This window comes from Gorilla gorilla, chromosome 1, assembly GCF_029281585.2.
Source record: "Gorilla gorilla gorilla isolate KB3781 chromosome 1, NHGRI_mGorGor1-v2.1_pri, whole genome shotgun sequence".
Taxonomy (NCBI): Eukaryota; Metazoa; Chordata; class Mammalia; order Primates; family Hominidae; genus Gorilla; species Gorilla gorilla.
In genome coordinates, this window is record NC_073224.2 from 184,479,204 (window position 1) to 184,506,022 (window position 26,819).

The following is a 26,819-nucleotide window of genomic DNA, read 5'->3' on the forward strand; positions in this document are numbered from 1 at the left end:
CAGAGTGAAAGCATGTCCTCTGCAGCAACATGGATGGAGCTGGAGGCCATTATCCTATGTGAACTAACTCAGAAGCAAACAATCAAATATCCCATGTTCTCACTTATAAGTGGGAGCTAAACAAAGAGTACATAAGATGGGGACATAGACATAAACATGTCCATAAACATGGACATAAAGATGGGAAAAAATAGACTCTAGGGACTCTAAAGGGAGGAAAGCAGGAGGAGGGGGAGGGTTGTAAAACTATCTACTGGGTACAATGCCCAATATTTGAGTGATGGGTACGCTAGAAGCCCAATCCCCACCATTATACCTATAATACCCATGTAACGAACACCACATGTACTCCTGAATCTAAAATAAAATAAAAATGGAATATTTTAACAGATATTAGTTGGCATTATGTTCTAGCCACCGTGGGGAGAGGCTGGTCCCTTCACATGCATGCAAGATCTCTTTTTACCCACTACAACCCTATGAAGTCAATAGTATTCTTATGCCCATTTTAAAGATGAGAAAACTGTGGCACAGAGGGGTTAAGTAACTATTGCAAGTCACACAGCTAGAATGTAGAGGTGTGTGTACAAGTGTGTGTAAGAGCATGGGCTTCAAGGAAGACCCAACTCCATGAAGGGCCCTGGAATCTGCATCTCCTGGAATCTCATCTGACCTATGCTCTCCTTCCTCTCAGGAGAATGTCTTCTCCAAGCAGCTATTTTTATGGGAACCAGAGGATACTGACCAGAGGAAGATAATGAGACTTTCCTTCACATGGGTCTAAGAAACTCACCATTTTCCTCAACATCTGACCTGACAACTGGTTTCCCAGCATTGGCCCCAAGAAATACCACCTGCCATCTCCACCTGGATTCTGCAGCCCCCAAAGCCACAGCCTTCCACCTTCCTTCCCCAGCAAGACAAATGGGGTAACCTGTTCGTAGCATCCTCAGGAGTCCTTGGGGGTAGGAGAACCTGACGGAGATGAGAAGATAGGCCACGCCCAGCTCCAATGAGTGGCACACATGCAAGCATTTAAGCATTTAGGCTGGCTGAGGGTGGCAGTCCTGACCTCTGTTTTTAAGGAAGCATGCCCAGGGTTTTATAGTCCAGGGTTCCTTGTGATCCTCAAGGCTTCCTTTACTCCTAACCCTGAAAAAACTCCAAGGGAAGAACTTCAAAGCTGCTTTCTCTTTATAAATCTCACAGCCTGGGGACATTCTGCCCACCCAAGTAAAACCCCCAGATCTATGATGCATCTGAAGGTTTCCAAGGCTTCCCTGGCTTTATTGGATAGTCTCTTCCCAACACCCCTTGGGGTTCTTGTTCAATGAGCTTACTTAGCCAAGTTGTACATTCTATCCAAATACTACTTATCCTTAGGCACTTCCCCTGAGACATCACATCTCCAGGAAGCCTCACTCAGACTGGTTGGGTTCCCCAGAGCACTTTGCCCTTAGCTCTAGTAACGCACAGGTACATCATGAATGGTTAGTATTGAGTATCAACTTGATTGGATTGAAGAATGTGAAATACTGTTCCTGGGTGTGTCTGTGAGGGTGATGTCAAAGGAGATTAACATTCGAGTCAGTGGACTGGGAGAGGCAGACCCACCCTCAATCCGGTGGGCAGCATCTAATCAGCTGCCAGCACAGCTAGGATAAAGCAGGCAGAAGAACGTGAAAAAACTAGACTTGCTGAGTCTTCAGCCTTCGTCTTTCTCCCATGCTGGTTGCTTCCTGCCCTCAAACATCAGACTGCAAGTTCTTCAGCTTTTGGACTCCTGGACCTACATCAGTGGTATTCCAGGGGCTCTTGGGCCTTTGGCCACAGACTGAAGACTGCACTGTTGGCTTCCCTACTTTTGAGGTTTGGGGACTCAGACTGACCCACCACTGGCTTCCTTGCTCCTCAACTTGTAAACGGCCTATTGTGAGACTTTTACCTTGTGATCGTGTTGAATCAATTCTCCTTAATAAAATCCCTTTCCTATATACGTATAGCTGATGATTTCTGTCCCTCTAGAGAACCCTGACTAATATATACATCCTCAAGTGTCTAAGGTCTTCTAGGCCAGCAGTTCTCTATAGAGGGCAATCGTTGAGACCTTGGGCAACGTCTGGAGATGTTTTTGGTTGTTACAGATGGGCAGGATGCTACTGGCATCTCATGGGAAGAGCCCAGGGATGATGCTAAACATCCTACAATGCACAGGACACTCCCAACAAGAAAGAATAATCTGGCCCCAAATGTCACTAGCAGGACTGGTTTCATGGGCAGGCCACCTGAGCAGTAGACAGGGCCCCACTTTCAGAAAGGATCTGCATTTGTTTAATGCTATGTTACTGCCATGTTGATATTCTTAGTAACTTTTGAACAAGAGTCTCTGTATTTTCGTCTGGTACTGGGTCCCACAAATTATGCAGCTGGTCCTGGTCAACAGTGTAGAGGTTGAGAAACCCTGTTCTTGTTCTATAATAGGGGTGTCAAAATTAAGATGTGATTCCTGCCCTCAAGGAGCCATTATCCAGTGATAGAGAGGGAATTGTGTGTTTCCCTGTCTGTGTGCTGGGACAGGGAAGCTTGGAGGAGGGAGTGCCTGACCCAACTTGGAACTAATTCCTGAGGGATGAGTAGGAGTTAACCACATGGAGAGGAGAGGAGAAAAGGGTCCTAACAAAGACACAGCATGTTCCAAGACATCAGGCTCTAAGAAGGTCAAGGCTGTGTCAGGGACTCTAGGAAGTTCTGTACAGCCAGAAGACAGAGAATGGCAAGATGAGAAGCCATGCTGGAAGGTTAGTAGAAGCCAGGTCTCAGTCACATTAAGGAGCTTTTGGAGGACCTTAAGTAAAGAAGTAACACAATTAGATTTAGTTTGAGAAAGACAATCAGAAGTGGTATGGCAAGTAGATTGGAGGATGAGACATTGAACAGGGAGACCAGGCTAGAACTGGAACAGTAAAAGCACTAAGAAATGCTAGAGCTGAATGCAGTAAGGCCTCACAAATTATGTAGCCAGTCTGGCAGCAGTACAGCAGGGAGAGAGAAATGGACTCAAAAGATGAAGAGGTGGAATAGGATTTGATGGTTACTAAGTGGATGCCATGTTTATTTTTATTAGCTTTTTACTATCTCTTTTTTTTTTTTTTTTTTTTTTGAGACAGAGCCTTGCTGTTGTCACCCAGGCTGGAGTGCAATGGTACGATCTCGGCTCACTGCAACCTCCGCCTCCCAGGTTCCAGCAATTCTCCTGCCTCAGCCTCTTGAGTAGCTGGGATTCCAAGTGCCTGCCGCCACGCCCAGCTAATTTCTGTATTTTTGGTAGAGATGGGATTTCACCATTTTGGCCAGGCTGGTCTTGAACTCCTGACCTCAGGTGATCCACCCACCTCGGCCTCCCAAAGAGCTGGGATTACAGGTGTGAGCCACCGCACTTTGCCTTACTATCTCTTTTCATCCTAACAACAGATTTACAAGGGACATGGCATTTTCCTTGTTTTACCGTTGAGACAATTGATGCTGAGGAGATTAAATAACTTGAGAGAAGTCACCCAGCTGGTTAGTGGCAGAGCCAGCATTTGAAGGTAGGCATGTCTGAAGCCAATCCCATGCCAGTGTCTTTCCACAAAGCCCACAGCCTTTCCAGAATACTGTGGATCCACCAGGTGACTGGCTGAGAACACGGCCAGACCTGGGCCAGCTGCTTTTCTATCTCACTCTGTCCCTCCAGCCTGTGGTCCACTTCAGAGCCCACAAGGGGTTGTATGCCAAACTCCTCAGTTTCTGGTGTCAAGTGGCTTTCTTGACACATAGTAGATAATTAATAACAAATAAGGAAACAGAAGCATTGCAGCAGAAATGTGAAAGACTAAAAACATTTTTTACTCAACATCACTAAGAGTCAAAGAAAAGCAAATTAAAATCATAACGAAATACCATCTCTGCCTATCAAATTGACTGGAGGCAGGTCACTTGGTACAATCTTTCTGAAAAGTAATGTGGCGTTATATTTCAAGTTTTTTTTTTAAAGAAAGGTATACCTTTTGCTGAATACTTGATTATTTCCTTAAATACCTGGGTAAAAATTTTTGGACAAAGATATTCATCTCAACCTTCTTTACAATTTAAGAAAAAAAAGGAGAAGGAGGTAATTTTCCAAAAACTTACAAATGAGTAATGATATACATTCAAATGATGGAATATTAATTTTGCAGAATTTTTAATGACATGAAAAACTTACCACAATAGAACACTAAAGGGAAAAAGAATTTCGTGAATACATACAATTGTGTTACAGTAAACTCCTCATTTTGCATAGACAGAGTTCCCAGCTAGAGCTTAAGCCATAATTTACCCTTGTGATTGAGTTATGTCTGGGAATCACAAGTGGAATGATGGGATGAATCTGGTGGAATTATCCTGGGAGAGAAGTCATCATCTGGAGGAAAGAGGCCAGGCAGACAAGCTTAACCCAGGAACAAAGCTTTATACACAGACAGGGTGGGGTCGTTCTGAGGAAGACAAGGTACCTGTCCCTCCATTCACGGGGAGCTCAGAATATATCTGAGCCTACAGAAAGGAGGGCTGCTGTTCAGATTATCTGTTCCTGCATAACAAACTACCCCAAAATTTAGTGACTTAAAACACCAATTTTTTTTTCTTTTTTTTTATTATACTTGAAGTTTTAGGGTACATGTGCACAACGTGCAGGTTAGTTACATATGTATACCTGTGCCATGTTGGTGTGCTGCACCCATTAACTCGTCATTTAACATTAGGTATATCTCCAAATGCTATCCCTCCCCCCTCCCCCCACCCCACAACAGGCCCTGGTGTGTGATGTTCCCCTTCCTGTGTCCAAGTGTTCTCATTGTTCAATTCCCACCTATGAGTGAGAACATGCGGTGTTTGGTTTTTTGTCCTTGCGATAGTTTGCTGAGAATGATGGTTTCCAGCTTCATCCATGTCCCTACAAAGGACATGAACTCATCATTTTTTATGGCTGCATAGTATTCCATGGTGTATATGTGCCACATTTTCTTAATCCAGTCTATCATTGGTGGACATTTGGGTTGGTTCCAAGTCTTTGCTATTGTGAATAGTGCCGGAATAAACATATGTGTGCAATTTATTATTTTCATTCATGGTCCTCTGAGCTAACTGGGCTCAGCAAGGCAGTTCTCACTCAGGATTTCTTAGGTGGTTGCTTGGGCCAGAGTCATCTGAAGGCTCCACCGTCTGTCTATCCAAGATGACGCACTCACATGACTGCCAGTGGGTACTGACTGTCCCTGCAGAGGAACTATTAAAAGGAGTGCCAGCCAGGCACAGTGGCTCATGCCTGTAATCCCAGCACTTTGGGAGGCCAACGTGGGTGGATCACTTGAGGTCAGGAGTTCGACACCAGCCTGACCAACATGGTGAAACCCCCTCTCTACTAAAAATACAAAAAATGAGCCGGGCATGGTGGCAGGTGCCTATAATCCCAGCTTCTTGAGAGGCTGAGGCAGGAGAATGGCTTGAACCTGGGAGACGAAGGTTGCAGTGAGCCAAGATCAGACCACTGCACTCCAGCCTGGGCAACAAGGGTGAAACTCTGTCTCAAAAAAAAAAAGAAAAAATGCCCACACGTGGCTACATGTGGACTCTCCATAAGGTTTCTCGTACCATGAGAGGAAGTGACCCAAGAATGAGCGTTCCAAGAGACCCAGAAAGAATGGCAAGCCTTCTTACAACCTCACCTCAGAGGGCCTACAACATCCTTTTGAATGCATCTTTTTTGGTAAAGTAAGTCGCTAAGACCAGCCCAGAGTCAAAGGGTAGGGGATTATATTCCACCTCCTGATGTGAGGAGCTGCAGGCCAAGGCATGGAGAGAAGAGACAGGGGGCAGCCCTCCCTCAAGCCTATTCACCACAACTGTTTTCTATAAAGAGCTCTGAAAACATTGCTACATAAGACAAAAAGCAGACCTGTGCCCCAAATTACAAGCCAACGGAGGCTGAGACTCCCACCTCTACAGGGATCCCACCCTGGCTTTGGTGCCCTACAGGATCCAAAAAGCACAATCATGTTTCTATACCTGGAGGAAGGCTCCAGGTAACTAGGAGAAGCAAGAGTGCCTGGCAGCTGTAAGATATGACAGTACCCAGTAGAAAAAGTTTTCATGGTGGGCCAGGCCACAAAGGCAAAGCACATTCAGAGACATGGAGGCCTCAGAGTAGACACCACTGTAAGGGCCACGGCTGTGAAAGTGAAGGAGATAGACAAGTAGCTCCTGAGGTCATCTGAGAAATCCCTTAGAACTTCCCAGAAATAACTCAGCAGGACTTTGTAAGAGGAGAAGGACATGAGACCTATAATTCCACATAGAGATAAAAGCCAGTTAAATATAAATTATGACTATTAATATAACCTCCCCATTTTTCATCCCAGCTTGGTGCAAAACAGGTTACATGACTTAATATACGAACACACGTTTCTGTGAACACAAATATAAACATACACACCTATACACACACACATATGAATGTGCTTGGAAAAAGAATGGAAGAGGTACATTACAATGTTAATTCTGCTGTCTCTGATATCCTTGATATCAGGACAGTGTTTTTGATTCTTTGTATATTTTTCTGTATGTTCTCAATTCTCCATGATGAACATAGTGCTTGTATAACTAGAAATAAGTATATATTTTAAAGGAAAGTATACATCCTATCTTTGATGATGGTGCTTGTTCAAATGAGGTCATGAGGGAAGGTTTCCCCCGCCCCAGCCTGGGCTGTGAACACAGCAAGCTTGACAACGCAGGACAACTATAAGAGCTATGGACTCCAGTGGGGCCCAGGAGAGCCATGAGCATAGCAGGTCAGTAGCCATTAGGTGAGGATGTTCAGAGTGATCCCAGGTGAGCACCCACCAGCCTGTCCTCCCTAGGGTTACCATACCAGCCCCTCAGAAGCTGTGTTGTGTTCGCATATACATCACTAAAGTTATCCATCCATATTGGAAGAGGAGGCAGAAAGAAGGCATTTCTCTTCCTAAAATGTGTGAGCTGGCTGTCTGCTAATTCTTGCTTTCCGTCACTACCTGGAATAGACTGAATTGTGCACCCAACCCCCAAATTCATATGCTGAAGCCTTGATTATCCTTAAGGAGCCAGGTAGAGGAAAGATTAAAATTGGAGTTGTGTATGGGGAAGGAAAACCTGTGAGAGAAAAAGCCATTCCTCTACCTGCTGCAATAAACCCTGGGACATTCCTCTGCCACTGAGGCTGGGAAGCCAGGAGTGTCAGCATGCTGAAGTCCCATGCACTGGCCAGCCATCAGGTCTGAGAAACCACTCTCAGTGAGTGCAGGGGTGCTGAGTGTTTCTCCCTAGGCTGGCCACAGGCTCTCAGTTGGTTCAACAGCAATAGAAGAAAGAGAACAAAATTCAGGTGCCCACCAGGAGCCAAGCACAACATCCCTGATAGAGAGCTGTATCCACCAGGAAAACCAAGTTCACCACGATGTTAAAAAATAAAAAGAAAAAGAAAGGCTTTTGTAAAGGACTAGCTAAAGAGGTGTGGACAGAGATAAGGCAATGAATAAGAAATCAATAAACCTGAAGATGTGACTGAATTCCTGCCATCTCATGATAAAATTTGAATGGAGAAGGAGTTGTTTCTTATGGAGGAGCAAAGAAAGTTGATTCTTCAGATGGACTGTACTCTTGGTAGTAAAGATGCTGTGAACACTGTCAAAATGCCAACAAAGGATTTAAAACATAACATAAACTTAGTTGATAAAGCAGTAGCAGAGTTTGAGAAGACTCACTCCAATTTTGAAACAGGTTCTACTGTGGGCAAAATGCTATCAAACAGCATTGCATGCTACAGAGAAATCTTTCATGAAAGGAAGAATCGATCAGTGTGGCAAACTTCATTGTTGTCTTATTTTAAGAAATTTCCATAGCCAATCCAACCTTCAGCAGTCACCATTGTGATCAGCGGAACTTCAACATCAAGGCAAGAGCCTCTTCCTGCAAAAAGATTACACCTTGCTAAAGGCTGAGATGATTCTTAGCATTTTTAGCAGTAAAGTATTTTTAAATTAAGGCAAACAAACAAACAAAAAAGAAATCATAAGGTGACCACAGAAAACCACCACCACCCCCAGGGCTCAAGGAAGAGGGGCAGGTCAGAAGACAGTGAAGTTGTGAAAACTGGCTTCCCATGTAGGAGGGGCCACACATGGATAAAAATGAATGAAATACTGCCAGAAGTGTGCTGGGGAAGGGAAGAAATATCCCAGACTTCCCGATTCCCACTGCCCAACCTACTAGTGCCTCCCATGGGCCAAACACAATGAGAAGTCAGTCGGCAAGTGAGCCCAGATGATGCAGTCAGCCTTCCTCCAGACACAGAGCACAGCCAAAAGGGGTCAAAAACTGTGCTGAGGCTGGTCCAAGGGCAATGGTGTTTACAACTAATCGATCACAACCAGTTACAGATTTATTTGTTTCTTCTCCACTCCCACTTTTCTCCTGACAAGCCTTTAAAAAAATACTGATCTAGGAGCAAATGGGATATTATTCACATACATAGGTATTATTATTATCCCAAGTTTGTCGATAAGAAAAGTGAGGCAGAGAAGTTGGGTTTTTGCTCTACATCATCTAAACACCATATTAAAGTTTCTAGAAGTCACTTAGGGCAAGTCTGTTTATTGTAATAGGCAAGTCAACGGCATAGAGTAAGCACCAGCAGGCAAGTGTTACACACGATGACAGCACATGGCCAGGGAACAGAACAATGGCAAAAATGACAGTGTTGAGAGGGAGAGGAGTTGACAGAGAGACCTCCCGGAAAAGATGATTCCTGAGCAGAGTCTCAAATGAATGTGAAATAGCAGAGGAGTTAAATTCAGTTCAGCCTTGTGCCTTTCCCTGTGGCTAACAAGCTAAAAATGGGGAGATGCATTCCTAGGAAATCTCTATTGACTACCTCTTTCTTCCTGCACCAGTTATGAGCACTTGATGCATTCCAGGCACTCCCTGTCATCCATCTTTGTATCCCCAGAGCTAACCTGTGAGAAATAAATGCCAGTATGATTCTATAGGAGGCAGTGCTAGGGAATGTTTAAGATTTCAGACTCTGCATCAAACCAACCTGGGCTTGTATCCTCATCCAACTACTTACTTACCAATGGAGCAATTTTCTAAGTCTCTTTTTCTGCATCTATAAAAGGGACATCCTGGTAGTAGAATTTACTTCATTGCAGTCTTGTGAGAATTAAATGAGGTAATGCATATAAAGACCTTAGCAAATAAGTGCTTGAAAAATTATTATGATTGTTATGATTATGATTATATGACTTTACTTATTAGTAATCATGATTTCTATGAACTAACAGAAATTCTATAATGTAGTAGAAATTCTAATAGAAGAAAGCAGTTCACCATACACAGTTGAAGGAGGACTCCCCAAAAAAGTGGGTGTTTGAATTGGACTTTGAAAGATAAATCAGAGTCCTTCATGCAGAGGGAAGAAAGGCATTCCAGGAAAAAACAAAAACAAACAAAAAAAAAAACAGCACGGGCAAGGTCATGGAGGCCCTTCTTCCTATACCAGCTGTGAGAGCTTGACACATTCCAGGCACTCCGTCTCATCCATCTTTGCATCCCCAGAGCTAGCCTGTGAGAAATAAATACCATTTTGATTCTATAGGAGGCAGTATTGGAAAATGTTTAAGATTTCAGTCTCTGCCTGGGCCTTCAGTGTGATTGAGGTATATGGTAAAACAGTAAGAAAGAAGAGGAAGTAGTGATAGGGCTCAAGAATAGCCAAGAGGCTTTCAAAACATCCAACCCATTTTTGAAAACCCAATACAAGCTCCCTCCCTTTCCGAAAGCCTTTCGTGAGCATATTATGATGCACTAAGCCTCACCTCTTCCAAATATCATTAGTGCCCTGGTTCTGAACCATACAACTCACTACTTAATTTTTTTAAAAAGATATAATTATCCTCAAGATTCTTTTGGGTGATTTTTTTCACTCTAATTTTCTAATTCTCATGTATTACTCCTGGCCAACAGCAGCTGCTAGATCTTTAGAAGACTTTTATATTAGTTGATTGGTTGATAACTCTTGGTTGTTCATTTTTTTTCTCCATACTAAGTAAAAAGAATGGCCCCTCTCAGCCCATGGTGAATGATAGAGACTTATCAGAGCATTTCAAAGTGGCCTCTCCAGCTCCTGGTGGCCAAGCTCGAGACACAAGCCTGGCTGGTTCTATCTCTGAACTCCACTCAGCACTGTCCCCTCTCTTCTCTTCACTTCTCTAGACAGGGATGCAAACACTCTGTCTCTCTACCAGATTGACACCCAGTAGACACCATGAACAACAGCCAATATTATTTTCATTTTTATTAGCAACTGCTTCATTTTCAGGTCCCAAAGACATTAATCAGTCCCATTTCTATAACAGAGCATTTTCTCACTTTTATCATTTTTAATCAACATAATGGAAGTGTGAGAAAGCTGTAGATGCTTCTTCTTTGGGAGATTTGCAAAAGTAGAAGAATAGTCTCTGCTGGGAATTTGTTTCTGGGTGGCCTGGCCAAAACACAGGGAAGGGGGGAACCGGAACTGTTGTTCTATGCCAGTCAATTCCATGATTCCGAGCAGAACCATCTTCTACCAACAATCATTTTATTAGAACTCACACAAGACTCCAGGTCAATTACATGACTGCTGGCACAAAGGAGATCTAACTTCTTCAACTGAAAATGGCCCCCCAACCCCACCGGAAGGTTAAGTGCCTTGCCTTAAGTACTTATTACAGTCAGACACATGTAGTTTTTCCCCAGGAAAAGTACTGATGTTGGAAAAGGACCGGCTGGAATTAGAGCATCTACAAGAAAATTTCACTATTTACAAAACTCCCTGACACTGGGCTGCTGTTTACTGAAGTTGAAACTTTCTGGGAAGTAAGAGTTCAAAGACAGACAACTGTAAATATTCTTAATAGGATGAAAGAAATCATCTATTAATTTATTGATTCTTTTATTCATACACTCCTAAGTGTAGCATATTCTGAAAGAAATATTCTGATTTTCCCATTCATAAAACATCATTCCAGATTGGAATAGTCAATTTGGATTAACCTGAAGAGCTCAGGGTTCTGGCTAGTTGTACATTTCAGGATGCCATCTCCAGCCCCGACTTTCCAGGATCCAATCACAACATTTAGCATTTTGTATTGCAATCACCTATTTTCATATCTTTATTCCTGACCAGACAACAAGTTCTATGAATCCCATTTAGGTCATCATTGTGGGCCTAGCACCTGTACAGAGCCTTGCACATAGTAGTTGCTAAGTAAATTTTGGCCAAATGGTGGGATGAAAGAGATCTGAAGTGAGTATTTATTCCTGCATTTATTTATGTATTCATTTATTCAATACCTAGCAATACCTGGAAAGGATTTTTATCTGGAGATTTTATAAACAGAACAAAAGTAATACACTGAGAATGCTAATCCCACACATGAGGATGGGGACTGGCTCTGCCAAGTTGGATGGATCACAGACAGACCAGTGAATGAGTAGATCCCAGTGCGTGGGTGGATTGGAACTAGATGAACGGACTGATGAGCAGACAAAACAAACTACAAAGACTTGCAGCAGAATTCCAAGACTAATTTTCAGCTCATACAGGTGTGGCTAAGGGAATTATCTCATCCCATTCTGGTTTAGATCCTTCTTTTTTTTTCACTGTGTTGCGACGAAACCTCTCTCTCAGGTGAATATCATCTCCATTTATCACAATCTACCTGCCATCCATAAATTTGTCTACATCTGCTCTCCATCTTGTATCTTCACTCTCTTCCTCTTTACTCACTGTGTTTTTATAAATGTGGTGAAGATTCTTTATTAAATTTAAGAAAATTGAAAACCCCTCAATTGATTCCATATTCCTAGAAATTTACTTCCTAATCTCTCTCCTTTCCTTCACACCCACAATTCCTGTAATAGCATCTTTATTCACTGCTATTACTTCACCTCTTAATCACTCCTCAAGTCACTAAAATGTGGTTTGTGTACCCATCATCTCCTAGAGACTGCTCTTACCGATGTTATTTGCTAAAGCTAATAGATACATCTCAGTCCTTATTTTTCCTGCAGCTTTTGCTACTGTTGACTACAGTCTCCCCTGGACTTCAGTGCTGTTATTCTCACAGGGCTTTTCTTCCACCCTTTTAGACTCAACTTTTCAGGTCTTGATCCTTAACTGCTAAGTCTCCTGAAGGTTTTTCCTTCAACTCCCAGCTCTTCTTTCCTCAAAAACTATTAATAATTCTACTTGGACACATCCATATCCACGTCTCTAAAAAGCATCCATGTGCTTGTGACTCAAAAACAGTCTCTCCAACCCAGAGCCCTCTCCTAAGCACCAAGCCTGTCTATGGAGCTGCCTGTTGGACATCTTCACCTGGATGTGTCAGAAGCAGCTCAAATCCAGCATGTTTAAAATTGAGCTTGGCATTTCCTCCACACTCTGCTCCTCCTCCATGTTCTCCACTCCAGGGAATGTCCCCTCCATCCACTCAGGCATTCAAACCAAAAACTGAGTCCACCTTCTGGTAGGGTTGAGTCATGAGTCCTGGATCCAGGTGGAGGCAGTCAGTTGAGAGAATGCAAAAGTCTGAAAAACATCTCAAAAGACTAATTTTAGGTTTTCCAATAGTGACGTTATTTATAGGAGCAATTGGGAAGTCACAAATCTTGTGACCTCTGGCAACATGACTCCTGAGCAACAAGGGATTATAGAAACACAAGTTATGGAGCAATGGCTGGTTATTGTTTAACTACATCTATTTTTAGAAGAATTCACACCCCTCCTATAATCTTAATTTTGTGGCCTCTCATTACTTACAAAGGCTGTTTCAGTCCCTGAACAAGCAGAAGATCAATTTGAGAGAGGGACTATTATCATCCTCTCTTTAAAGTTAAACTATAAACTAAATTCCTTTCATGGTTAGCTTGGCCTACACTCAGGAATAAGTGAGGACAGCCAGCCTGTGAGGCAAGCAGCAAGATGGAATCAGCCATGCTAGACTTCTCTTGCTGTCATAATCTTTGCAAAGGCAGTTTCACAACTTCATCCTCACTTGTCACCAAGATCTGCCCATTCTGCTTCCTTAAAATCTTTTCATTCCATCCAATTCTCTGCATCCTCTTATCTGCTGACTTACTCCAGGCCACTATCATCTCTGGGCTAGATTAATGTAGCCTTTGAGCTGGTCTTATCTACAGTTTTTTTACTTTCTGCTTTGGAACTAAAAAGGAAGAAAAAACAATTTTTTCTTTACCCTTTATAGTTCTTGATTAGAATGGAGCTCTGTAACAAAAAACAGATTAACAAGAGAAAAACAAACAGAAGTTTGACAACATGTATGCTTCATGTATCCACGGGAGAGATACAGAGAAATGAGTGACTCTCAGTGAAGTGGCTTTGAATGTGGGCTTAAATACCATGGTTTGTTGAAACAAAGAATGCTAGGGGGAAGGCTAGTTACGGGGAGATGCCCAGGAAAACATAGTAAGCAAGGGTAAGGTTTGCTAAGGTTTGTTATGCAGGTTTATAAGTCAGTGCCTTCACTATTGGTAAGAGTCTCTAGTGGTTTAGATGCATCTTTCTCTCCTGGTACAGAGAAGGAGACACCTTTGCAAATAGAGATTTTTCTTTATCGGTATAAATTTCCCCTACAAAGGGGTAACTTCTACTCTGTTTTCAGAGTGTGTCTGCAATTTTGCAAAACAATATAATCCTTATGCCAAAGAGGCATATTCTGATCCCCTATGGTCATATTTGGGGGTGTCATATTTTCTTCTTTTACACAACCAAAGAGACAGAGTGAAAAGAATTCATTTTCTCTCCCACCTTCAGCTCAAATCGTTTCAGACTCTTCCAAAGACTTCAGGGCAGGTTCAAAGACCCCAGCCTGCCATTCAAGGCCCTGCCAGCCCCATCTTCGGCCCCATCTCTGACCCTTCATCTATCCACTCTAGTCTGTTTGCAGTCCCAGGGCTCTTTACTTCTCTTTTCCTGGGACTTTGCCTGTGACAGCCCTTCAGCCTACAGTACATTTCTCTCTCTCCTTCTACACTTAGCTAACTTCAACCCATTTTTAAACACAGCTCAGTTACTGCCTTTTCAGGAAGTCTTCTCTGACTCCCAGGCTGAGTGAAGGGCTGTCTATGTGTTTTTACGATTTAACCCTATTGGGGCCTTCCCCTCCATGATGTGCCAAAAACAATGAGCAACTTGACGGTTTTTCATTCAGTGTCCCTAGCCTAGTACATGTAAAGCATTTAGCAATTTTTTTTGTCAATAAGTGAATGATTGATGGGTGGGAGGAAGGAAAGAAGGAAGGAAGGAAACAATAGCTGGGTGAATGAAATCATCTGTAACTCTTAATTTCACTCCACATTACAAATCTATAATGCCTTCTAGTGACTTATGGGTTAATTGTAGATTTTAGAAGCTACTGGGCCAATTGGCAGACATGTATTGAGTACCTAATAAAAGAAATCCTCAGTGCCAACTGAGCACTATATGAACTCACAGTCTACTAGAGCAACAGCACATATACCAAAGAATCACTGTATTCTGGGTGCTATGTAAAGCAAAAGGCCAGGGCAAGTTGCAACAGCAGGAATGGGAATAAACAGACCAAGGTTCTGCCAGCCACTAGCTGGACACATTTTCTAGCTACCCTAAGCCTCATTTTCTCATCTATAAAAACGGGGGTCATAACACCTATTTCTCAGGATTGTTGGAAGAATTAAAAGAGAAAGTGTTTGCTCCAGGCATGTGCTTTGTTCCTCATGGAGTAGGCCCTCAACAAAAGCTACCTTCTTTTCTCTCTGCCTGCCTTGCTCGCTCATGAATCTGCAACTCCCCCTGGGACCTATTAAAACTGAATTGAGATGAGGGAAAAGCACCTCCATCCATGCCTGGAGAGCCAGTACATGTTAGCTGGTAGAAATAGACACCCTTGGTTCTAAAATGTTGGTGTCTCCCAGGGAGTCCGTGTGGTACCCAGGAAAGCCAGTCCTGGGAACTGCACCCCATCTTCTCCGCAGGCAGCGAGTTGAGTTTGTGTGTTTCTGAAGCATTGCTCTCCTTCTTAATCTAACCAGGATTATGAACCCTGGTGTTGGCCCAGATTATTTTCTTCTAGCATCTGGAGATGATCATGGCATTCTCTTCTTCCAAGCCTTTGTTTGCTGCCCGTAGGCCACAGAATACAACTCCAACTCCTCAGCATGACATGCAAAGTCCTCTGAGGCCTAGGCTCTCCTCTCCCTCTGCAGCCTATCTACACCCTCTACTCCAACTATACTGAGCCTTTATATGAACCACGGTCCCAAAAACACCTTGTTCCCTAGCACTTCTGGGTCTTCTTTTTGCTGTTCCCTCTGTCTGGAACACTGTCTACAGTTCAGTGCCTGGCAAAGTCATCTTCATATTCTAAGGACCAGCCCAAGCCCTTGAGCAGATTCCCCAAGTCAGAGGCAGAAATAATGAAGAGGAGGGTGCTGAGCAGTGTGTAATGGACAGGCCAAGCAGCTTGGCTGCTCACTCAGCCATTTGTTCAATGAAAATACTGTGCCTCAATGCCTGGCTCTGCGTGCAGCTCAGAATTACTCTGGTGAATAAGCAGGGTCAGTCCTTGGCCTTATGGTGCTCATGGTGCAGTGGAGGAACCAGGCAAATAATCATACAAATAAATAAATTAGTATACACTCTGGAAAGTGCTAGAAGGGGAAAGTTCTTGGCGCCATGACAGGAGTATCTAATAAATATTAGTGGTCAGGAAATGGTGTTCATGCTGAAACAAGGAAGATGCTTAGCCAAAGGAAGGATGGAGAGAAGAGAGTTCCAGGCAGAGGGAACAGTATGTGCAAAGTCCCCAAGGCAGGAAGGAGTTTGGATGTTCAAAGGGCTAGAAGAAGGCAGGGGTGGCAGACGGACACAAAATGAGGCTGGTAGGGTAGACATGGGCCAGATCATTTAGGACTCAGGAGCAGAGCGTGTGGAAAATAAAATAATGGGAGGTAGAAAGGGAAGTCAGAGGCAGGTCTTGAATGCCACACTGAGAAGTTTGTGCTGTATCGTTGAGCTACAAGGAGCCAAGACAGGATTTTGGCACGTCACTTCAGCAATTAAAAATAAAAACAACCAGAAGCGTGCACGTCTGATGAAGGGAAATGGTCCAGCCTGGAAAGAGTTAACCCCTTCCTTCTCTCAAAATCTTCATAAGCCCAAGCACTCTGAAAAATAATAAGCTATCATTTATCAGCAAGGTTCTGCAAGGTAGCATTTAAAACTGAAAAAAGGCAATAAATCAGGCATATATAATTTAAGCCCTGAAGTATAGTAATTCTTCTTTTAATGCAACATCTGGTATAAATAATGCAATTTGCAAGGGAGTGGGAGCAGTGAGGGCTACGCAGAGCTTTCATTATTGTGCAAGCAGCACTTAAAGCCCCATTTCCCTCCCATCTTTCCAGCAACACCAAGGACTTAAAAAAAAAAAAAAAAAACATGATTATTATTCCCTTGGCTGGCCAAAAGGGGAGTCAAGTTAATTATAGACCTGTTTGCCGGTTATTAATTAAACCCCAGCTAAACATAAAAACACAGGGGAAGTGCCATTTCCCGCTCCGTGCTTCTAGCGTCTTGCAGCTATGGAGTTGACGTTCTTGCCTTTGCTGTCCACCCCATGTCCTGTTTCCTCTGCACATTTTCTCAGGAGGGCCCCAGGGCCTTTGCCCTGTGTGCAAACAAAATCTTATTTTTAGCTGGGAAGGAACACAAAATTGAAAGTTCTAAAACAGCAGGGGGACAATAGAAGGAAGCTTGCAGACACTGACCGGTCAGTGACACGCAGGGTTCTGGGGCTGCCACACCCTCCTTCCCCTCCCAGGTCTGCAAGCCTCCTCAGTCTTCTTTTGGATGTCCCCCAGCTTCACCTGCACACTTCCTGTGAGGCAGCTCTATAGAGGGAGTGATCAGAAGGAAGAGCTTTGTGGTATATGGACCAGATCTCCCAACCTGCCCCCACTTGCCAGTGCCATGACATTGAGCAAGTTACTTCACCTCTCCGTGCTCAGTTACCTCCTCTCTAAAATGGAGACAGTAATAGATCCACCTCTTAGGTGTGCCATGGGCGTTAAATGAGATAAAGCTGGTCAATTACTTAGCCTGGCACATGATTGTTCATAAATATTAGTCTCCTTCCCCTCATTCCTCCACTCCTCTGGGAAGACAGGCTTCACGTCTGTATGTCCCACATAAATATCAAATTCTAGAAGGTGCACCTGTGACCTTGGCACATCTCAAAACATTTCTAAGCTTCTATTTCCTCATCTCTAAAATGGGAACCGAGCATCCACCAAGATCCTTGGGAGAATTAGATAGCAGGAGCAGCCCAATGCCTGCTTCTGATACTTAATATACATTAGTTATTGAATTATCTGAGAACAATCCTCAGTATACTTAAAGAATGGATTATCAAACCAGTGTCTGTGGTATAGGAAAGGAGAGATTAATCAAAGTACATCACACCAAATTAGCCTCATTTCCCACTGGAGTTGAGATACTAAATTAGAACACATTCCATAGATGTTCCACAAAGACATAAGAGAATTTGCCAGATTTGTTAGCAAAATGAACCTAGACCGTCAATCTAGCCTCCTTAAAATCCTCCAGCAGGTGGGTTCTCTACCTGTCCATAGAGGCTGTAGCCATTACTGTCTGGTTAGCCTTACCCATGCTGTTTCTTGGACAGGAAGAACTAAGGACAGAGCTGATCACCAGTGATTTCCTCAAAACAAGATTTCTCAATGTTACCAGTGACATGGATGAAAATAGAAAGCCTTCCAGGGAAACTTGAAGCTTAAACCAAACTTGAGGGAATAGTGCATGTGACTTCCAGACTCCAAAGGCGATGTGCCCTGTTTCCCCCTGTACTGCCCAAGCAAGCTACTGACTGCTGATTTCTGTTTCCAAACTTCCCAATCCCACCTCTCAGAGCTGCTATGGACAGCATGGCAGAGCCTGCACTGACGTTGGCTTTGCAACTTGGGTTCATGCCTTCCACTGGCATCACTCAATTCCATTCAGTTATTCTTCTCATTTCTATATAGTTTTAGATTTGCCGTTTCTGTTTATTGTTTCCACTTTCCACTCATGTCCTAGTAGGAGTCATTAGACTCAGATTCAAGTCCTAGTGCTGCTGCCAAGATGCCAATAGCATAGATGCTAGAGATACAATGGCAAACAAGACCTGTGAGATCTCTACAGGAAAGACAGAGGGTAAACACATAATTACACAAATAGTTATTTAATTGCACTTTTACTAAGCACTGGGTTCTAAAAGAGCATATAACAGAGGAAATAGCTTTGATGTCCTATTTGGCCTCCTAAAATCCATCCCATGAATAGTGCACAAATTGTTATACTCATTTTGAAGATAAAAGTGAAGCCAGAGAGGTCATATAATAGGTACAACACAGAACACAGAGGTCATATAATAGATACAACACAGTGGAAGGAAGGAAAAGAGAGAGGTAGGGAGACAGGGGGAAAGGAAAAACAAGACATTTGTAAACTTTAAAGTGCTATATACATGAAAAGACAAAACAACTATCATTCCCCCATGCTGGGATACCAAGCTTGAACTTCCATTGAATATGTAAAGAATCACTTACATTAGAGTTTCCATATTGCTTTCCTGTTTTCTAGCCTTCTGTGGAACAGGAAGAGATAAGGATATGGGAGGTAGTGTCTCATAGAAGATACCAACCCTATATTCTGTTGCCTGCCAAATAAAAGTCTTTATATGTCAACTGCTAACATGAACGAATTATTCAAACTTTCCAACTGTTATAGTTTGCAAGAATTGGACAATAACTGAGATTACTGTCAGCATTAAATAAAACAACACATATACAGCCTGACACATACTGGGTGCTTAGGAAATAGAAAGACATTCCCTTCCCTTTCTTTACTTCCCTTTTCCTCCCTCTGGAGAGGTCTTCATTTCACAAGAAGATGAATCAGCATTCTAGGAACCTGGCAGGAGTTGCTGTGAGAGGTGCACCCTGCCCAGTCAGTATGTGGCCTTGGTCTTGGCTCCAAGACTTAAAATTTGAAAAAGAAATATGACTGGCATGCCCCTCACTCCTAATTTCCCATTTGCTATTCATGCCTTACCAATTCCATGAAGGGCAGAGGACTTCCAAGGAAAAGGATATCGGGGAGAGGAGGGAAAGAGCAGTATGGGAAGATTTCATGTTTTTTCTTTGCAGCTCCAAGAGCTTATGACTAGTTTAATAAAAAAAAAAAATCTTATTCTCCAAAAGTTGAACTAAGATGAATTTTCAGTCCTTCTAAGATTTTTTATATTTAAGGAGAACCGCAAATGCATCACTGCAGTTCTCCTTAAACACAGAAGAGCTTTGGTCAGGAATGCAAAGTGGATCTTGGACTTTCATGTTCCAAAGTTTTAAAACTCCAAAGTCTGCAGAATTGCTACATCTCCCAGGACCTCCACATGCAAAACTGATTGTAGAACTTAATCTGGAAGAAGTTTCGCCTCCTGTGAAGAGCTGGCATGCTTCTTCCTGGTGACAAGAAAGACCTTTCCCAACCCCTACTCTGTGCCCAGCTTTGTGCTAGATGCCAGGTGGCTGGGAATAGGGTGAATATGACAGTGGCAACCTTGTCTGTGAAACTCACAGATGACCCTCTGAAGATCAAAGGTAGCAGGCTGGAATAGTAAGGGAGAAGTAAGTCCACTTGTTGGGAAGTAATGTTTATTATTAAGCAGCTACAATGTGTTGCATGTTTCATACTGTTGGGTCTTCCTTTTCATTGTGTATTTGGCCTTCCCAATGATACTTAGGAGTAGGAATTTCTAGACACATGACCAGGGACAGGTTACTTACACTTCTATTGCATATGAGGATTCTGGAACCCTAAGACCATAAGTGGCAGAGCTGGAATTCAAACTCAGGTCTGATTCCAGAGCCCATTCTTATCTGGCTGTCACATAGTCACCAAAGGGCAGGAGAAAGTGAGGTCAAAAACAAATAAGATTGTTAAAGTGGGCAGAAGAACTCAAAAGTCAGAGCAAGAATGGAAAAATTCATTATTGGGGCAAACAGCACCTTATTTTTGTAAATTACAACCTAGTAAATTAATGGTCCCCATGTCCTCAAGAAAAGGTTAGAATATGGGCAGGATCTTCCACTGAAATAGGAAGGGAAGCATGTAATTGGTTTTAGAAAGACTTCCATCCAAAATCATTAAATCAAGTTTTGGCACATGAAAGGGTAAGCTTCAGTTATTGGAAAATTTACTTAGGTGACACAGCTCATTTCCTGATGAAGCCAGATTAATGGGACATTACCGAACCTAATTCCTCCAGAAGTAAATGACTCACCTCTCCTCCTGCTGGGCCGCCTGGAGCTTTCCATGTGCTTGGCCTCCTGCCCTTTCTGAAAACCCAAATACTGGGATGGGAAACTCAGCCAGTAGAGAGAAGAAAAAGAATCAATCCTGTTTGTTCTTTATCTCCTGGTTCTCCACCTAATTAGGTCTTAAACTAAGTGCCATCTGAATAGCCAAATTAAATCCCCCTCCCACCAAGTTGTAGTTATATAGTTATTTGGAGGAAGCCTGGGAAGATTAAAATGGTCAGATGGGCAGGGGCTTGAAAAGATCAAAATTAGAGAAGTATAAAGGAGTTCTAGGGGTGAACCTCTCAGAATGGGCACGGAGCATGAGGTTATTTGTGTCTGTGCAGATGTTCACAAAATAATGTTATCCACTACAAAGGAACACTTGATAATCAGATGGTCAAGATATCCTATCCTGTGCCTAGGTTGTTTCTTTCCCTGGCCACCTTGATGCTTACTCAATGGGCTCATGAACAAGATGGCCATAACTACAGGGATGGACATTAGCAATGCTGGAATTAGGTCAACTTTGGTGAGAAGCCTATGTTATTGAACCCATGCGTGAGCGTCTGTCCAACCCATCAATAGCACAGACCAATGCTGAGCCTAGGGTATTGCATCATTTCCAAGGAAGGTATTCAGCCTCTGGTTTGATCAGACCCCTTGAATCATATAGGGGGTAATGATTTATCCTTGCTGGAAGAGGTATCAATATGTATATGGATTTGACTTCCCTGACCACAGTGTTTCTCTAACACCACATCAGTAGATATCAGAATACCTTATTCTCCATCATGAAATCCTGCACGACATTGCTTATGATGAAGGAGTTCATTTTATATGAAAGAAGTGGAACAATGGCCTCATGACCATGAATCTTCCCATGAACTTTATCACTCAGAAGCAGACAGTCTAATAGAATGGTAAAATAACCTATTGAAGAGTCAGTTATGGTGCTTGCTAGAAAACAATACTTGCAAAGTTGGGGCGCTATGCTACAAGATGCAATATATGTTCTGAACTACTAGTACACATTTGATATCATTTTTCTATAGCCAGAATTCTTGGGTGTGAGAACCAAGAAGCAAAAGGAGCTACCTGCATGATTAACTCTAATAACCCTATCACAAAAATTATACTCCAATTCTTGTACATTTGCGTTCTGCTGGCCTAGAGGTCTTAGTTTTCAAGGAAAAAATGTTTCCTCCAGGAGACACAACAATGGTTCATTGAACTAGAAGTCAAGATTGCCAGCTGCTGATTGGTGTATCTCATACCACTGAACCAACATGACTAATGATCAAAGTTAATGGAAGATTACAGAAACCCAATGCACTCAGATCTACTGAAGCTTTAAACCCTCTAGGGATGAAGGTTAGGGTCTCACATTCAGATAAAAAACCATGACCAACTGAGGTACTAAATGAGAGCAAAGGGAATGTAAATTTAGCAGTGGAATGATGGTCATAATATAACTATGCCCTTGCAATCAGTTGCAGAAATGAAGAAGGTTACAACCATCAACAAGTCATTTTCAGTATTCTCAGTTCCTCCCTAGCTTCGAATAAAGTCCAAGTGCATTCACGTGGCCAGCAAAAACTAGATGCAAGATACACTGGAAAAGAGATTGTTCTATCTTTTCAGCTTCTCTAGTAGTACATAGCTTTAGCTTCTATTAAGATTAATAACATAAAGAAGGAATGAGAGAATTAAGACTCTGGGCAGCCAAGAAAAGTGGCAAATGTCTCCTAAATGGAAATATATGTTGAACACCTACCATGAATAAGGCAACATTTGAACTGGCATTTGGAGATTAGGTAAGGAGTGAGGCAAGTGGCTATGAGGGAAATAGCCATTGTATCAATAACAGCCTATGCAATGATTCAGATCTATTTTGAGAGCGCCAATAATGCCATAAAAGTGGGATGCAGAGTGGGAAAGGTGGGAAAGAATATCATTGCCTACAGTGGAAAAATTGGCCAACATTTCCTATCTTGATGGGCAGTAGGACTGTGAATCAAACCTGAGTCACTCTGGGGTCATGCCCAGTTCCACCACCACAGGTCTCCACCTGTTGATTCTCCTTGGAGAGTTAAACACTCAACCAGGCCAGGCATGGTGGCTCACACCTATAATCCCAGCACTTTGGGAGGCTGAGGCGGGTGGATCACTTGAGGTTAGGAGTTCAAGACCAGCCTGACCAACACGGTGAAACCCCGTCTCTACTAAAACTACAAAAATTAGCCAGTCATGGTGACGCGTGCCTGTAATCCCAGCTACTCCAGAGGCTGAGGCAAGAGAATCACTTGAACCCGGTAGGCAGAGTTTGCAGTGAGCTGAGATCGCGCCATTGCACTCTAGCCTGGACAACAAGAGTGAAAGTCGCAAAAAAATTAAATTAAATAAATAAATACTCAAGCAGAGGGCAAAGAACTGAATATTCTGGGCCTGGATCATTGTAGAGCTGAAAAAGTACTAGTGATCAGTCCAGAGTTGAATGCTAAGACTTTTCTCTAAGATGAAAGTGTGGGGCCCAAGGAGATCCTGGAGTGCTCACCAGAAAGAAACTCTTGGTTCCACAGCAGCAGGTTTTGCAAACTATTTAGTCCCACTTTTTGGATACAAGCAAACCCTTGCCACATCCCTATTCTAAGTCCAAAACCAAAACTTTAATTTCCTTTGTGGGAATAAGAAATAGTCTATGCGAGAATAAAATATGCTACTGACAAAAGAGAAGGGGAAGAAAAGGTAGCCTAATTTGGTGACTGCTAAAAAAAAACCCGAAACAAAACAAAGAATTGGGGAGTAAGGTATACAGCTGCCTCCCCACAAAGTCCTATTACTGAGGACAATGGCAAAATTGTTCTCCCCATCAGAAAGAAACCTTGCAGTCCCCAACCTGGGAGCCACTCACTGTCTTTTGCTATTTCTTTTCTTGAAATACAATTTATTGGAAATTCTGCCAGATCTCCAGGGAGAAAACAAAGGACTGGCAGTAAAATGAAACACCTAATTAACGGAGAGAACTGTTCCACTGTGGCCAGAGGACTTGATGCAAGACTCCTGGCTCCTTGAAGAAAGGAGTGAGGGAAGAGAGACCCACAGAGCACTGAGCACCTGTAACTATTGTACTTCTTAAAATTAGTGTGAAAGTTAATTGAGTTCATTATTCAAGTTGCTTAGAAAAGTACATATTGTATTATGTAAGCATTAGCCATTATTACACACATTTTCCTTGCAACAACTCTGGGTTAGGAATCAATACACCCAACTCACATGTAGTTAAATTGAGGAGCAGGAGAGTTAAGCACTTGCCTAAGTTTTCACAGCTATAATATGATGGAGCCAGGACTAAAATTCATAGCTCTACAATTTTAAATCTGACATATTTTTAGAATATTATACTGCCCCCTTCCCCTGTGACAAAAGGGCTTTCTCATCATTTTGTTCATCTATGGCCTCAGAAGTTTCACCATTGACTTTAGTCTATTTAGGGTCCCTTGCCTCTGTGTTTGTGAACAAATATAGGTCAGATGGGAGGGACTATGGGGAGAAAGCCCAGGACAAGCAAGCCTTTGCAGACAGTACCTGGACTGTTATAATCAAGAGAGAGGAGAGTACAAAAGGATCAGGCATGGGAAAACAGAGAGGGAAAAGAAAGAGTGAGAAAGAAAGGAAACTGCTCCATTTGCATCTATTTATCTGTGTGTTTATACACTTGTATCCAGCCTTGATTTTAAGGGATTATGCAGCACGATAACATTGAGTCGCACTTGGGGCAGCAGGTTTCCAATGAGTCTCCTTGAAGTGTCACCCCAGTGACTTTTTCAACTTTGATTTATCATTTTTTAGAACAATATAAGACCTTGGCAATAAGCCTGCTTCTTCCTCCACCACCTGCCTTCTGCAGAAACCATAAAGTAAAGCAGCTAGTAAAATGCTTCATACATAGTAGGTGTTCAAAATTGTAATATGGCTGCAGAACCAGCAGGTCACCCCAGACAGTTCCCAGTGGATTTGCTAAACTTCCAAAAGTAGCCCCTCCTCTTGGGTTTGAGAAGCATGCATTTGTGCAACCCCTTTCCTTCCTTCTTCTCTCTACCCCCTAGGAAGTCTTCTCCCCAGCTAAGATGGCAGGGCCTGATGGGTTTATTGCATTTGCTTGTGTGTTTGTGTGTATATGAGAGCCTTCCCGCAGTGAGGCCAACATATGCAGTCCCACCCTTCACCTCCCAGTCCTAAATTGAAACAAGCTGGTTGCAATTGTGAGCGAGCCCAGCTCACACCAGCTGGGCCCTGCTCACAGCTTCAGAAAACGCTGTTTCATGTTCAGATGCAAATAACTATTTCCTCTCTAGAGCATGCCCTGGACTGTGTTCCAATATGAACGGGGAGGAGAAGGGAGCAGGGGCTCTGGAAAAACATTTGGCCTGGACTGTCAGGATGAATTATGCGGCCCTGAAGCTTTCCCTGAATTCAGAGAATGGTCAGCGCTCTAAGAGAGGTGCAGAGAGCAGAAGAGTGATGTTCCCAGAGTCTCCAAGCCACTGTACCTATACCCCATCCCCACTGCCAACCGCCCAGACCAGCACTCGTGGCCTGATCCTAGAGGGCTGCCACAGCCTCTGAACTGGTCTTCCCACCTCTAGCAGTGTCCTCTCCAATACATCCCAAATGTCTGCTATCAGAGGGATTCAATCATTCATTCATTCATTCAAAAATTAGTTATTAGATACCTACTTTGCTCCAGATACTGTTGTAGGAACAGGGGATATGATAGTACCCACACAGAGGGGAAAACCCCTGTCCTTGGGAGGTTTATATCCTAATGAGCTTTCTCAAGCACAGTTCTCATCATGTCACTCCATTGCTCTTACTCAGAAGTCCTCAATGGCTGCCTACGGCAAACTGAATAAAAACTACTTCTTAACGCAGACTAGGCCCTCCAGGTTCCAACCTGAATCTGCCTGTCCAGTCTTAAGGTTTCATTTTTCACAGTTTATGATCCAGTCAGAAATCTGTTAAAAATCTACCTACACTGTGAGATCCAGCTCCAATGCCATCGTCATGGAACCATCCATAATTCCTCCTTTTTTCATGTTCTCACAGCACTATCCCAGAAATTCACAGTGAGGAGGAATGGCAGAGATTATCCAAAACTCCAAATTTACATTTCATCAGTCCCATTCTCCCCAGGCCCCATTCTGTGTTAGGACTAATTAATTCGTACTGTGGTAAACGTGACTCGGGTTCCTTGACGGGAGGGTTTAACTAAAACATATTAAGGGTCTAACATGTGCCACACTCTGTTTCACACTTTTATTAATTTTATTTCTTCCCATTCTCTATTTTCTCCTGTTTACATGTAAGGAAACCAAACTCAGAGAGATGAGGTAATTTACCCAAAGTCACACAGCTAGGCGGTAATGGACTACCAATTCAAAGGCGGGTTGAATGGGCTCCGCTTTGCTCAGTGCCCATCATCATTCCTTCCCACCTGGAGCACACAAATCCTCTAGTATGCAGTGTCGTCCTTGGGGAGCGCCTGTGCAAAGGTACAAGATAAACACTGGGCATCTACCTGGGGCATCCTTTTCACATACTGGTAAGCCATGTAAATAGTATTTGATGTCAAGAATAGCCACATGAAAATAAAGCCAGCTGTTGCATATTATGGAATGGAATTTTAAGATTGCATGAATTTTAGGAATCAAATGCAAGCCTTCCAATCCACTTTGCACCACAGGAGGGCTGCTTTAGGCTGTGCTCCAGGCCTCTCAGCTGGTACCCATTCAGTCCCCTGGGCCATGAGGGCTACTTGGATAGAAAAGATAGTTTTCTATCCAATAGTTTTCACTATTGCAATTTCTTACTGAGCTGTGTATGCTCTTCCCCTCCTAAGAGCTGGGCCTTGCATGTGGCTGACGCCTTTGACTCCTGATGCCTTAATGATGAGTTGATTCCTCTTCTTTCGTAGCATCTTCATCTGCCAGGGCCTTAGTTGCCCTACCCTAAAGAAGGCGAGAGTGTCAGTCATTGTCCCAAGTGATTGGAGAGGTTTACATTGTAGGAGCTGTGATGAGGAGAGGACTCCATGTCCTTCAAATGACTCCATTTTATATAATTTAGAATTGACTCTAGCTGGTATTGACTAAAAGCAAGGCTGGGTTTCCTGAATACAAATAAGCACTGGAGAACATGTGTTTTTGTTTTTGTTTTAATTATCTGGCAGGAACAACTCAAATATAATATATAGCACATGAGCCACCACACCCCTCATCTCCCTAACTCCCATGTCC